The 16,596-nt window shown below is 36.0% G+C and overlaps 2 pseudogenes; both read left to right on the top strand.

Annotated features, from left to right (window-relative positions):
* The first annotated feature begins 13,662 nt into the window (after positions 1-13,662).
* LOC127112372 (heat shock factor protein HSF8-like) lies at positions 13,663-15,166 on the top strand (annotated as a pseudogene).
* LOC127112370 (protein OCTOPUS-like) lies at positions 15,031-16,119 on the top strand (annotated as a pseudogene).
* Positions 16,120-16,596: the final 477 nt, after the last annotated feature.

Below are 16,596 nucleotides of genomic sequence, written 5' to 3'. Positions count from 1 at the left end.
TTGGCTACGGTAGGAGGAGGGGCGGTTAGTGTTTTGGCTAAGGCGACTTTGGTAGGGTGATGGTGTGGGTGCGAAGCGATGTTCGGTCGAAGGTTGATGGTCCATTTGTTGGTGGTGGTATGGGGGATGTTCTTGGTATTGGGGTTGGGTGAATGGCATGTTTTGGTTGTATGTTTGTGTGTTTGTGGAACGGAAAGTTTGACGGATAGGTGGTTGTGAGTAACCGGGATGAGAATGTTGTTGGGGGTTAGATGTTGATCCTTCTTGTGTGTAACTTGTCTGGCGTGGGTTGTAGAGGTACATATCATCGGCGATGAATTGAAATCCAACCGATCTATACCAAGCCATATAAGTACGACTTGGTTTTACCTCATTTGGCATGACTGCGTCAGTTAAGACATGGTCATGACAGTGCTTCCACTTGCGACACTCTGATCTTGCGAAGGTTTGCCAAGGGTTGTAGTTCCATTGGTCGTTCACTTTACGCATATGCCATTCTCCTAGGCTAGCTGGGGGGTCTGGGATATTCTGGACCATACCGAACTGCAGCTTCACACGATCGGTGTTGTGCATCTCCACTGTTGTGAACCGTATTATCGGTGTGCATGTTGTCCATACGGCTGCGTCTTCAGGGTTGATCTGATGCTCATGATCCATATTAAGGTATGGACGCCAAATGAACTGAAATGTTAAAGACAATAGGATTTAAATGAATGTAGAAAAAGTCAACATAATATGACGAATTAATGAAGTTATTTTGCTTACGTCTGTCGGTCGAAGGTGATCCAACAGGTTGCGATACTGAGTAATACAGTGTCTCGGACATCTGCTGTAATTCATACCACGTGCCGACCATCTACACCAAAAAGTTAAAATAAATTAGTTATGGGTACTAAACTGTAAGGAAGGAAGTAAAGATATAGCAATTTAAACAACTTACTTTTTTTCATATGGAAAAGTGAAGGGGTTGTTATTGACCGGTGCTAGAGACGGTAGTCTTGACCATCCCCATGCTTGTAGCAAAACAGCACATCCAGAAAATGTAGAAGTGTCTTTGTGGGAGTTTTTGCACAACGAACTATAGAGATAGGCTAGACATGCGGATTCCCAACTATAACTACCTATTCTATCTATATGTCTAAGTAAAGGTAAGTACATAATATGCATGCTAGAACCACTACCTTCGGGAAATAAAAAGGATCCTAGTAACAACATAATGTAACACCTAGTTTTGATTATTCAAGCATCTTCGGTAGAATGCTCATCTAAATATAAACTATTATAATATGACTTTAGGCGTGAGAGTAGTATACCTTGACCTCTAGCATTATCATCTAACAAATCAGTGTTTAAAAGCTCCATGCAAATTGAATTTGCATAGTTGGTCTTACCATTAACAGCTTTGCCTTCAATTCGTAGTCCTAAAAGCATGTAGACGTCTTCTAACGTCACGGTACACTCACCGGTTGGAAACCAAAATGTGTGTGTCTCTGGCCTCCATCTTTCGCATAAGGCTAGAATGAACTTGTTATCTATAGACCAAGACATAATCTTGCTAATGTGACCAAAACCGGCGAGTTCAACATAAGGTTGAATCATCGGGTCCATTGGGACAAATTCGTGGACTCGAGTTCGAAACCTTGATACATCCTATAATAGAAATAATGTAACACTTGACTAAGTTGGTATTTCAAAATAAAATAGGGTTGGTGGAGATGAAACATAAAAAATTAGTATAAGAAAAAACTTACGTATGTTGTGATGTTTGCAACTGTTCCTCTGTGTGCTTCGCCCATTGTGAGTAAAGACATATTGTTGGGGAATTGGTGTAGATGAAATTGGAAGATTTTGTTGAAGATGAAATTGTAAAAGAAGTGATGTAGATGAAGTAGTGAGAATGTTGGTGTGGAAGAATTGTTGAAGGAGTGGATGAATTTATAGGCAAATGGAGGAGAGCATAAAAAATTGTGTTTGCATGGTGTCTCCACCTCATTTGGCGACCATGTACAATAATAAAGAGGGGGCGCCATTCAAATTGGCGACACCATAGGGTACATGCATGCAAGGCTAGTTCTGAATGCTTGGTTTCGAGGACTGACTCCATGGGGGCGCCATTCAAATTGGCGACCATGTGCAAGCCTTAAGTGTAGGCGCCAAACCAATTGGCGCCACCTTCTGCATGTCTGACACGTGGCACTGTTGTCTCCTGCATGCTGAACAACTTACTTATGGATGGCTTACATGATTGACACATCATCTCTGACCATCTTAGGTGTCCGACACGTGTCTGTCTTGTCTCCTGCATGCTGATGACTAACTTCTTGATGCCTTGCCTGGTTGACACATCATGTCTGACCATCTTAGGTGTCCGGCACGTGGTTGTCTTGTCTCCTGCATGCTGATGTCTAACTTCTTGATAGCTTGCCTGTCTGACACATCAACTCAGACTGTCTTGCCTGACTGACACATCATCTCAGACACGTGGCTCTCTAGTAACCTGCATGCTGAAGACTCACTTCTTGATAGGTTGCCTGTCTGACACATCAACTCACACTGTCTTGCCTGACTGACACATCATCTCAGAACTGTCTTACATGTCCGACACATGGCTATCTTGTCTCCTGCATACTGAAGAGTCACTTCTTGATAGCTTGCCTGGTTGACACATCAACTCACACTGTCTTGCAGATTGACACATCATCTCAGTCACGTGGCTCTCTAGTATCCTGCATGCTGAAGACTCACTTCTGTCTTGACTAGCTAGCATGCTTGACACATCAACTCACACTGTCTTGCATGACAGACACATCAACTCATGACTAGCTAGCATGCTTGACACATCAACTCACACTGAATTGCATGACAGACACCTCATCTCAGAACTGACTTGCATGCTTGACACATTATCTCAGAGTAGCTTCAATGTCCGACACATCATCTCAGAACTAGCTAGCATGTGAGAGACTGATACCATCTATTTAAGTGTCTTACTATCAACATCCAAGACACTTCACTCACATTCATCTGCACTTGCAAAATAGTTTTCATCTCCAAAATGTCATCTTCATCATTATACAGTGTCAACGTTCACTGCAACGGTGAAACTTTTGAGTCTGAGCTTCATGGTTTTTGTTTTAGAAACACTGATACCATTAGAGTCACGATGAAGAGAAATGCAACCTTTTTGCATTTGAAAAAAAGAATACAATCCTTTATAGGATCAGGTATTGTGTCAAAGATGACATATCAAAATCCTATATTTTTTGAGAATGGTCAATGCAAGTTTTTCCCCCTTAAGATACGAGACGATGAAGATGTTCAAAACATGTTTCTTAGTCATGAACATTCAGGCATGGATTGTATCGAGTTGTACATTACTCTACAACCATGTATACCGTCTCAACAGTCTCAACTAACCGATCAGGATGCAGCTGGTGAAGATGCTGCAAATGATGCACAATGGTCAGATGAACTCAACCCAGAAGCAGAAGTAGAAGTCGACGTTGTTGATGAAGAAGAAGAGGAGACCGAGATACAGGTTAATCACATCCTGAACAACGACGATGAAGATGAGGCTCAACCACCACCAATACCTCCTAGTCATGCCTGTAACACCTCAAAATTTGCCCTCCTCTCTTGGGACTAGCTTAGCATATTGCATTTCATTTTTTAGGTCATTAGGCATTGCATATTTGCATATCATGTGGAGACCTTAAGCAAGTCATCCTCCCAAGTCTTGTTCAGAAGATAAAGAGGTTAAAAGGTTCAAGCCTAAGGGTCTCATGAATTGATCACTAATCATCTGAGGGTTGGTGCTTCAATTAGGGTTTTCCAATTCCAGAAGTTGTTTGATTCATTTTTGCGCTTGCTGCATGAATTTTGATGTTATAGCGCCATGCATTGGACCACGTGTCCTGGTCCATTAGTGAAACGGTGAGTTTCATCCGTTGGCGCGCGCTCAGTTTGAAACCGTACTCCCTTCGATTCCCCACGCTGGACATCCATATTTGGCCATGTGCATTTTTAGTTCATCATTTCTCACATGTTCATACCATGCCTTTCTATGTTTTTTTTATTTTTCTCCACTTCAAAAAATCATATCTCCATGATTACTTATCCAAATCACATGAGATTTTTTGCATAATGTTCTTCATGATCTCTACTATTTTTTGATGATTTTTCCAGAAATTGTGCACTGTTGGATTTTAATTTTGGCTAGGGATTGTGTGTACATGTGTTTTCTTGACATGCCTTGCCATTTTGATTGTGAAATGATGAGATTTTATCCAACATTCTTGAAATTGTGTGTGCTTAAAATAGACATCCTTAGGGACATTTTGGTATAGAGTTTGCATTTTTTGCATTCCTGGTTGATGAGATATGATGTGATTAATGGAGGTGTGACAATGTGTGTCACACCTTTGCTTTCTTGACTTGTGGATTTTATTTACCATGCCAATTCAATGCCAGATGATGTGAATTTTTGCATGATGCTACCTCTGGATGTTAGGATTGCTTGTGAATATGTGTAGAATTTTTGGATGCATTTATGATTTGTTTGGGATTTTCTTTGCTGATTGGTCATATTTGGACTTTTGATGAGTGTTGAACTTAGATGATTTGTGAAATGCTTGATGTTTATCATATGAACTTGAAATTTTGCATGTTGTTTCTAAACACTTTGAAGTTTATCTTGGCTTTAATTGGATGCATTTATCATGTGTGAATTCTGTTTTAGGCTTGTGTGAAGTTGATGTATGAATTTGTGCCTCATTTGAGCTTGTTTTGCCTTGCCTTATGGAATTTATTTGCCATGCTTCCACTTGTCCAAATGACTTGAGTTTTGGTATGATGATCATGTGATGAATGCTGTTTAGCCATGATTTTTATTGGGATTTATTGAATCATTTTTGAATTGATTTGGATTGGTTCATTCTGTTTGCTTCAATGAGCTTTCAACTTGGAACATGTTTATAGCAAACAGAACCAAATACCTTCAGATGACTAACACTTTGCTTATCTCCAGTCCACTTCTGTATTGGAACTATTTCCTTCAACTTCTTCGTAAAACATCGGTTGAGTACATACGTTGCAGTGGCAACAGCTTCTCCCCAGAGCTTCTGAGGAAGTTTCTTCTCCTTTAGCATGCTTCTCACCATATCAAGCAAAGTGCGATTTCTTATTTTAGCAAGACCATTGTGTTGAGGGGTAGAAGGAGCAGTAACCTCATGCTCAATTCCATTCTCCTCATAGAACTTCTGGAACTCTTTGGAGTTATACTCACCTCCACCGTCAGTTCTAAGAATCTTCAACTTCTGACCACTCTGATTCTCAGCCTTCATTCTGAACTTCTTGAATTCATCAAACACCTCGTGTTTAAACTTAATAAGGGATACCCATGTCATTCTTGTGAATTCATCAACAAATAACACAAAGTATTTATTCCCTCCAATCGATGCTACTGGAAATGGACCACACACATCAGAATGTACAACTCCCAAGGCATGTTTTGCTCTTGGAGCAGTTTCTGACGCAAATGGAAATCGTGGTTGTTTTCCTTCCATGCAAACTTTGCATGACTTTTCAGGCTTCTTAATTGCAGGAATTCCATGTACCAACTTCTTTGAATTCAGATGTTTTAAGCTTCTGAAATTCAAATGACCAAATCTTCTGTGCCACAACTCACTCTCCTTCTCAGCACTTGTTGCACTAAGACATTCTGAGTCTGCAGTTCTGACATTCACCTTGAATGTTCTATTCCTTCCCTGTTCTGACTCCATAATCAATTTCTGATTGCAGTCATACAGCTTCAGAAGATTGTCCTTCATGGTAACTGAAAAACCTTTCTCAATTAATTGTCCCACACTCATCAGATTGCTTCTGATGCCAAGTACATACCACACGTTCTGAATCAATGCTGTTTTCCCATTGTTCAGAATCACTCTGACATTTCCCATACCTTCTGCATTAAGATATTTGTCATCAGCACATCTGATCTTTGTCCTCTTTTCAGAGTCAAAGTCAACCAGCCATTTCTTGTTTCCAGTAAGATGATTTGAACAGCCAGTGTCCATATACCACCAGTCTATCAGATCCATGTCATCAGATTCAGAGGCCATCAATAGCACAGATTCGTCATCAGAACTTCTGGCTATATTTGCTTCTTCTGATTTTCTCTCCTTGTTTGACCAACAGTCTCTAGCAAAGTGACCAAACTTCTTACAACAGTAACATTGGATCTTCTTCTTGTCATACTTCTCTTTTCCCTTCTGAGCATTCTTTTGTCTATCAGAGGTTGAGCTTTCTGACTTCTGACCACCATCAGATCTTCTCCTGGCTTCTGACTGCTTCTGATACCTCCTATCAGAAGTTGCTTTCAGAGCCTGCTGCTCTACTTCCCTTTCAGAAGTTCTCTCAGTCAAACGCAACTCTTGCGCTTCTAGACTGCTCTGCAGCTCTTCAATTCTCATGGTGCTCAGATCTTTGGAATGTTCTATTGCTACCACAATGTAATCAAATTGAGAGGTAAGGGATCTCAATACCTTCTCCATGATTGTTTCTTCAGAAAGAGTTTCTCCACACGCTTTCATCTCATTAGTGATCAGAATCACTCTGGAGATGTATTCAGAAACTTTCTCATTATTCTTCATGTTGAGATTCTCATATTGCTTTCTCAAGAACTGAAGCTTCACCTTCTTCACTGATGCGTCACCACCATAACATCTAACCAGTGTGTCCCACGCAGCCTTTACTGTCGTTGAATCTGCAATCTTCTCAAACACATTTACATCAACACATTGATAAATGAAGAACAATGCTTTCTGATCCTTCTTCCTTACTTCCTTCTGCGTGTTTTTCTGTTCATCCGTCACATTTGCTGCTACCGGAACATAACCATCAGTGACAAGATCTAGAACATCTTGAGCACCGAACAGTACACGCATTTGGATCATCCAACGATTCCAGTTTTTACCGTCAAATACTGGAAGTTTGGTGTTCATGTTGCCGTTTCCGTTCATCTTTCTACCTTGCACAGTACACTCAGATTTCTCACACAGTGTTTCCCAACCCACAGAATTAAAATTCTGATCAGATTTTGTTCAAGATTCAACACGAATCTAAGAATCAAAATCAAACACACAAGACCTCACGTTCACTCGTGTTTCCCGTGTTTCCCAATGAATCCGAACCAGGCTCTGATACCAATTGTTGGTGCAAAGGTAGAATGAATGATGAACGGAAATATTCTATTAAGAATGACGGCTACAAAACATGATAAAAGTTACAATGATTGTCACCCTATTTATAAGCTAAAACTAGGGTTACTAGAATAGGATAAAATACTAAAATACCCTCTAACAAACTTAGGGGCTAAGAAAATAGTACAACTAATAAATATGAATTACTTCTAATAACACATACACACATTGTAAATAAACTTAATCATATTGATTTTAATTTCAAAAGACAAAATGAAGTAACAACCTCATCTAATCCTTTTGGCCACTTTGTGCCTTTTTCTTTTAACTTTTCAAAAGAGAGCAGTTAGATTTGAGTTACCTTTGTTGAGATATAATTCTCTCATCTCCATGATATTTTGATTATAAGTCTTTCCATTTAACATATTTGTTGATTAGATCCAAGTTTGAGCCCTCCCTCTTAAATGCTGAAAATCCCTCATTATCGGTGGATATTTGGTTGAGTATTTTCCTTTTGATAACAAAAGATCTCTAAGCTTATGTTAATATCAATTCACCTATTTCTTTGAAATTTTTACCACGAACTATGAAGTTTTGATCCCTCATTTTTATGTTGGTACGTATGCATAAAACTGAAGGTCTTGTCAAACATAAAATTGTAATTAAAGAATTATTTTCTCATCCCCTCGCTCCTTTTTTATCAAACATCATTTCCAACTAAAATACTACATAAATTAAGTTGGAAAAATAAACTATAGGACTGCAAATAACCTCAAAAGCGTGATGTGGCGGAAGAAGAGCAAAAGTTATGAAAGTCTTATCTAAAGCATATTGTTTTCTTATAGGATTCTAATAATTTTTATTTTATTTTATTTATAATAAAAAATAATAATAACATTAATATTCTTTTTATCAATGCATCTCTCTTAATTATGTTATATTTTTTTCATACAACTTATATTAAATATAATAAAAGTTACTCATATGTATGTTAATTTATTAAACGACATTACTTGTCAATAAAATTAATAATTTTCTTAATTTTTGTGTTTTGATCAATAAAATTTAATGCTTAAAGATAGTAGAAAAGATATATATATATATATATATATATATATATATATATATATATATATATATATATATATATATTAAAAATAATTGCGTACCCCTGATCTAAGTTCCTGGCTCTGCCACTATTTGTGCTTAGTGTTTTATCTTATAAAATCATTTCAAACTCTTTTTTTTTCTTCTCAAAACTTCTTTAAACTAATTCTAGCAAGTACATAATAAATTAAGAAGCGATTATGAGTAATTAAGAAATCCAAAATCGTTGTCTAATTAATTATACCTTTTGATCGAATTGATTAAGAAACCGATTAGGAAGCCTTTTAACCGATTGCACACACACCTTAAAGATTGGTACTTATACCTGCAAGAGATGTTTTCCAGAAAACTTACTAATTTTTCAAAAATCCAAAAGCTAGAAAACCATATGTTGGTGCACAAGGTGAAGAAGATGAAGATGGAAGAAGGGAGAGAATAACAAACTTCCACTACTCTTACAATTTCATTGATTGACAGAGCAACAATTGGTTGCTTCTTGGAACACCAAGAAATAGGACTTCCCAGATACTTAAACAAATATCTAAAAGTACTTCTTCTATCAACTTTGTCTCCACACCAATAAGAGTCTACGACACACATTAGCTTTGAACTAGCATTTTCTCCAAAAAGGAACAAAACTCCATACTTCATAGTCCTTAATATGCCTCAAAATCCTGACAACAACTTGGTAATGAGACCACTTCAGTTTACTCATGAACCTACTAACATTCCAACTGCATAGCAAATGTCAGGTCTGGTATTACATAAATACCTCATAAAGCCAACCAACTACTTGAAAGTTGTAGCATCTACATCATCACCTTTAGGATCTAATCCAATTTGTAATTTGTTTTTGAAGGTGTGACCGCAGTCTTATAATTCAGCAACTCAAATCTCTTCAGAAGTTCAAGTTCATACATCGACTGATGCAAAATGATACCCTTCTCAGAGTACATAACCCCCATCCCTGGAAAATATGTCATATTTCCTAGATCAGTTATTTCAAACTCATTCATCAACACCTTCTTGAACTTAGCTATCTCATGTTCACAACTTCATGTTAGCAATATGTCATCAACATATAGGCATACCAAAATAATATTGCCTTCAGAAGTATGCTAAACATAGACACCACTCAATCTACACTTTCTAAATCCTTGGAGCTTGAAAAATGAATCAATTTTTAGATTCCAAGCTCTAGGAGCTTGTTTTAGTCCATACAGGAGGTTGTGACATATATACCTCCCGATTCTTTTTCACAAATCTAGGAGGTTGTGACATATATACCTCTTCTTGCAATGGACCGTTCAGAAATGAAGATTTCACATCCAAATGCATCAGATGCCAATTCCTGTTAGCAGTTGTCCTAATCACCAATCTAATTCTCATGTCTTGCTACAGGAGCAAACACTTTAAAGTAATTTGACCCAGGTTTCTGTAGGAAGCCTCTTTCTACTAACCTTGCTTTGTGTTTGCCAATTGATCCATTTGGCTTTAGTTTTACCTTGAAAACCCATACGACACTGATGACTTTCTTGTTCTTTGGAGCTCAGTCAACTTCCAAGTCTTATTTTTTTCTATAGCCTCAAGTTCTTATTTCGTGGCCTTCAACCACACTTTCTTCTTGAGCGCTTCTTCAGTACTCACTGGTTTAAAGTCTACTAATATGGCACACTTGATAACTTCTTCTTAAGAGATTACTTAAGTATCTTGCAGCATGTTAAACTCTGCAAACCTTATTGATATGCTTCTGATTCTTTGTGGCATCTGAAGTTGTTAAGAATCTCCTTCGGATGCTGGAACAATATCAAATGCTAAAACCTCAGAAGTACCACCTTCAGAGGCATGACCACCTTCAGAGTATGGAATATTCCTAGAGTCTAGATCTCCACCAGATTCTGAATCACCATCAGAATCTGGATCAGAATCAGATTCACCTTCAGAGTCAGGCTTACCTTCAAAATTATTTTCTGATTCTCACTCATCTTCAGAACCTTCAGATTCTAAAGTATCTTTAGAGGTTAACTCTACACTAGAGTTTGATTAAGATTTACTTTAACCCCAGACTTATGATTCCTTCACAATTACATCTCTGTTGAATTCAACCTTGTTATTGACAAGAGAATAGAGCTTATAAGCACCTGTACTGTGGTACCCTACAAGCAACATAACTCGACTTTTGTCATCCAACTTCTTTCTCTTAGTATCTAGAACATGTTTGTAACAAACAGAACCAAACACCTTCAAATATGCATAATCAGATTCAGAAGCCATCATTAGCACAAATTCATCATCAGAATCTCCTTTGCCTACATTTGCTTCTTCTGACTTCCTTTCCTTGTTTGATCAACAATCAGCAACGAAGTGGCCAAACTTCTTACCACAATAGCACTGAACTTTCCTCTTGTCATACTTATCCTTCCCCTTCTAAGCATTCTTTTGCCTTTCAGAAGTTGAGGTTTCTGACTTCTGAACACCATTAGATCTCTTCCTGGCTTCTCACCAAGACTGCTTCTGATATTTCTTACCAGAAGCTGCTTTCAGAGCCTGTTGCTCTACCTCTATTTCAGAGTTTCTCTCAGTCAGACGCAACTCTTGTGCCTCTAGACTGCTTTACAGCTCTTCAATTCTCATGGTGCTAAGATCCTTAGAATGTTCAGTTTCTATAACAATATAATCAGACTGAGGAGTAAGAGATCTAAGTACCTTCTCAATGATACTTTCTTCAGAGAGAGTTTCTCCATACAACTTCGTCTCATTTGTGATAAGAATCACTCTGGAGATATAGTAAGATACCTTCTCATTGTTCTTCATGCCGAGATTCTCATACTACTTAGAGAGACTGAAGCTTTACCTTCTTCACGGATGCATCATCACCGTAGCACCATACCAGTGTGTCCCATGCAGTCTTCTCCATCATCGAATAAGCGATTTTGTCAAACATGTTCACATCCACACACTGATGGATGTAGAACAACGCCTTCTGGTCCTTCTTCCTCAGATCAAGCTGATCATTCCTCTGTACATCCGTTGCATTTTCTGGAAGTGCAACCGGAATGTAATCATCATTGACGAGATCAAGAACATCTTGAGCGCCAAACAGCACACACATCTTAATCATCCATCAATTCCAGTTATTACCATCGAACACTAGAAGCTTATTATTCAGATTACCATTTTTGTTCATCTTCAACCTTGTGCAAACCACTCAGATCTCACGAAACATTAGTGTTTCCCAATCCCACAAAATCAAGAATGTGATTATGTTACGATTCCGATCAGGAATTCAACACGAATTCAAGAAACGAAATCAACCACACAACATCTCATCGTTCATCCATGTTTCCCTGTGGATATGAACTAAATCTCTGGATACCAATGTTTGGTGCATAACATGAAGGAGGTGAAGATGGAAGAAGTGAGAGAATAATAAACTTCCACTACTATTACAGAACAATTACAATAAGTGGTTGCACATACACTGTACATAATGCACACACTCAGTATTGCACTATCAACTATTGACGACTATACTGTTTATATATACAAACAATAATGTCACGTAGACAAAAGTGCTAACCTATATTAACTAGGTCAATCTTAACAAAAACTAATACTAAAATACTGAATTACCCTTCAAAATTATATTGAAAAGTTCATCATCAGTTTGAATACAAAACAATGACATCAAGTGCATGTGAGCTTCGATGACTTATCAATCGTATCGATGGCTTTAAACTACTTATTCACAAACAACAATGCTATATTCTGATAAATAGTCCATAAAACATATTGATATCAATTTCCCCTTCTATAAATACACAAAATATATTGAACTTGATTCCCACTTCATTTGAGAAACAACAACTTTTTCACATTCTTTCTATCACACAATAATTTCTCAGCGTTTTCATTGAACCTATTGATCCAAATCTTATCTATTACTTTATTATGACATACCTTCTATGCTCAAACTTAAGGAGAGATATTAATATAATATAATTTATCTAGTTAACTAATTTGTTTTAACAACTTATTTAGTTGTTAAAATTGTTTCCTTTTTTATAAGAGTAATAACAAATGCCATCAACAAAACAAAAAGATATATTTTTAATAATTATAAAAGAAAAAAAATATTTATGATTTTTACATTGTTAATCCATTAAATACATATATCTATTAAATTATATTTTTATTTTTAAAATACTGATATGACATGATTGAATGTTATTAATTAATAGTGTAAAAATATTTTACACCGACATTGTATTATCTTTATGTTTTTATTAAAACCAACTAAAAATAATATTTAAAATAATATTTTATAATATATTAAATTGTTGACACTTATAACTCATTATTTTTTTTAGTTTTATAAAACACTACTAAAACCTAATATATATATATATATATATATATATATATATATATATATATATAATATATATATATATATATATATATATATATATATATATATATATATATATATATAGAGAGAGAGAGAGAGAGAGAGAGAGAGAGAGAGAAACACACTCTCAAAATTTAAATCTTTACTATTATACCAGACAATAAAACTTATAAATATTAAAATATAATTATTATTTTAATTAAAAAAGGTTTAATAGATATGCATTGATAATCTAAAATAATTTTTACATGATAATAGAAAAGTAATAGTCTATTAAATTATTTTTTCTTTTAAAATATAAATGTGATGTGGTATGATACATCGTCAATGATGACAATGTAAAAATAATTTAATTATTTTTTTTCTCTTAAAAATCAAATATACACATTTTAAAATAATACTTTTAGACTTTAAAAAAAATCATTTTTCATTAAAATACACAAGTTTGGTCAAAATAAATAAATACACATGTTAATATAATAATTTCATACATGACCAAAAACAAGTTTAGCATTTTTTCATTAAAATACACAAGTTTGGTCAAAATAAAAATATACTGTACATAAGTAAAGTAAAAAAAAAAATCAGTATTTTTCCGGTGAAAATCCACTATTATTTGTTTTTCTCCCTCCAAAATCGTGTGGATCTCTGCAAAAAATTCCCATAAACTCATCCATTCCCATTTCTTTCTCCATCCCAATCTTTCATCATCATCATCGCTGTTTCATTTTTTTAGCGGTCTAAATTCAGAATTGATCTTAAATTTGTTGATTTAATAAGATCTAGGGTTCCACTGATTCCCCAGCTGTAATAACAAACAATCGCATTTATTCCTTTCCAATATAGAATATAATCTGCACGCAGTTTCTCTACAAACGCATTGAAAACCTAATCCCCGATTTGATCGATACATTTGGTTTTTGATGAGAATGGAGATTGTTAGCGATGTTGCACCTCCCAGAGGTGTCTACTATGGGACTCAAGTCTAATTTCACCTTCGTCCAGACACTTTATAACCATTGGCTTTCGCTTCCTGAAACGAATCGCTTGGTATGTGTTTCGTTTCTCTATTCTGAAATCATTTCATATCCCTACAGTATGTTCATTTTCATTTTGGAGATTCTAATTGGCTCTTTTGTGTAGGCAACATCATTGCTAAATGATGTGAAATCCGGTATTCGTTAAATGTTCCCGGTAATTTCTCAAGTCCAAATGCTTCTGGTAAAAAACGGGAAGAGTAATATATATATATATATATATATATATATATATATATATATATATATATATATATATATATATATATATATATATATATATATATATATATATATATATATATATATATATATATATATATATATATATTTTACTCTTCCCGTTTTTTAGGTCATGATTTTCTTGATTCTTCTACTTTAATTGCAGAATTGTGTTTATGTTTTCTATCAATTTTGGATAATTATAATTTCTTGATTAATTCTGATGAACCCTCACTAGAAGCGATTAATTCTAGCCTGTGGAAACAAGGGGAGAATCTCAAATCGGATAGAAAAACCCTGACATAGGAGTTGGTTAAACTAAGAAGCACCTTGAATCCTCTGAGTAAGTTGCTTCTATTGAGTGATCATCTGGATGGAATGGAGAAGCATCAACAACAAATGATATCGTTCTTGGTCATGGTCATACAATGCCCCGGATTCCTGGCTCAGCTGCTTCACCCTAAGGAAAATAACTGGCGTTTTGCAGAACAAGGGAATATGCGGGACCACAGTAGCCGAGATGACGAACCAATTCCTTCTGATGGAATGATTGTAAAGTATAAGCCACCTGTAAGTGAAACACTAAAGCCTATAGTTCCGCTATCTTCTTCCTTTGAACCAGAACCCGAACTTTCTGCAGACGGGCAGTCCTTTTCCCGAAAACGTTGAAGATACTGATCATGAAAATGAGAGGCACAATGTTAGTGAAATGTAGATGGAACCTATCACGAAAACTTCAAATGAATGATCTACTTTTGAAGTAATGATTGTAGAAATGGAGAAAACTCAAGCATGAGTGTGAATTATATGCTGTTGAGGGAGGATATTGGGTAGGTCACAGGGTTTGGATTCTCAAACTGAGAAAATTGAACTTCAGCTTTAGAAAGTAGCAAAATTTAGAGAGAGAAGGAAGCAATTTTCCTTGCGGTTAAGTCATAGCATTATCAAGTCACCTTTTAACTATTTTTTCTTCCATCTTCCTCCAGCAGTTGTTTGATCCTCATTTGGATTCAGTGTAAGTATTCTCTATATTTTTCATCTCTTTACATGATAAATGAATACGCATTATTTTCTATGTTCATTGTTTGAATGCTTGTGGAAACAGAAGTTGAAGAGAAGCGGTAGTGCTTGCGATGGTTCTGTCATCGGCAATGGTGTTGGTTTGACGAACAGGGAGGTTGAGAAGCGTAAGACAAGAATTTTAGAGAGACGCAATTGGAATTTGGAGAGTATGGTTTATCATTGGGAAGAAGATCATGTGATACCGATCCTAGGTTATCTGTGGATGATTCGAGGTTTTCATTCGATGCACCTCGGGCTTCTTGGGATGGTTATTTGATTGGGAAAGCGTGTCCGAGGTTTTCCCCTATGGTTTCTATTCATTGTGATAAGGTTTTGGTTGAGGAAGAAGAAGAAGGAGAAGAAGAGGTGGTGAATTTGGAAAGTGGTGGTGGTGGTGGTGGAGAGCATTATCCTGGTGATTCAGATCAGACAAAGCATTATTATTCAGTTCGGAGAAGGAGAAGTTTTGATAGGTCAAATTCTCGTAGGAAATCAATGGTGATTGGAGATGTTGATGAATTGAGAGTGATATCTAATGCCAAGGTTTCACCGGCCACAACCGAGTTATTCTTTGGTGCAAAAGTCTTGATCATTGAGGAAGATTTGAGGGGTGCTAATCTGAATCCTAAGAACAATGGTATTGTTCATTCTAATTGTACTACAACGTCTTTCTTCTAAGGAAGCCTGTGATGTTGAAATTGGAGTTGATCAACAGGGGCCGAACAAGTTTCACAAATGGGGCAAGTTGTGGAATAAATTGGGATTAATACAGAGGAGAAAGGAAGATAAGTTGGGAGAGAAAGAATGTGTTTCTGGTGATGTTGTTAATAAGCCGATTGTCGAGTCTTGACAGAAGCTTAGGAGGGTTGTTAATGAACAAGGGAGTGAATCGGTTAGTGAGAAACTTATTCGTAGCTATAGTGTTAGTTGTAGAAATCATAGTAGAATGCCTGGTTTTGCTCACCATGTTTCTGATGAAAGGTTTCCGCCTAATTATTTTTTGTTTTTGATTTTGTATACGTATTACAGACGTCTTCGATGGAAGGTCTCAGCTGAATTCTTCCCATTTTTTGTAAGGTAATCCCTTGTCTCACTTTTTTTTTCTCGTAGTGAGTGATTATCTTTATTATTACTCAATGTTGGTCTGGAAGCCATGTTATATGCTTTCTCCAAAGAAAACATCTTAACTAATGTGTACTTAATATAACCAGGTTGATCCGTTTTTGGGATTTTGCGATGATAATCAAGTATATACTAATATACATATGGATTTAAGATAGTATGGTACTGCATTGGTGGAACATTCAAGCATCAATAGGTGAAGTTGAGGGGATAAAGGAGCTAATAAAGCATCAATTTGTTTGATGACTCCTATTCTTAAAGTTTTGTTCTTCTTCTAAATTGATCTATTATGAGACATCCAATTTGCTTGATTTTTTTTACTCCTTTTGTATTCAAAAATATGAATCTAATTTTAATTGATTCCATTTTGATGATAGGTTGTAGCTTGAGAAGTATGAGAATGGTTGTTGGAACAACATATCGATATATGCTTAGT

Source organism: Lathyrus oleraceus, unplaced genomic scaffold, assembly GCF_024323335.1.
Source record: "Lathyrus oleraceus cultivar Zhongwan6 unplaced genomic scaffold, CAAS_Psat_ZW6_1.0 chrUn0084, whole genome shotgun sequence".
Lineage (NCBI taxonomy): Eukaryota > Viridiplantae > Streptophyta > Magnoliopsida > Fabales > Fabaceae > Lathyrus > Lathyrus oleraceus.
The sequence above is the reverse complement of the archived record's forward strand: the minus strand, read 5'-3'. Positions and strand labels throughout refer to the sequence as shown.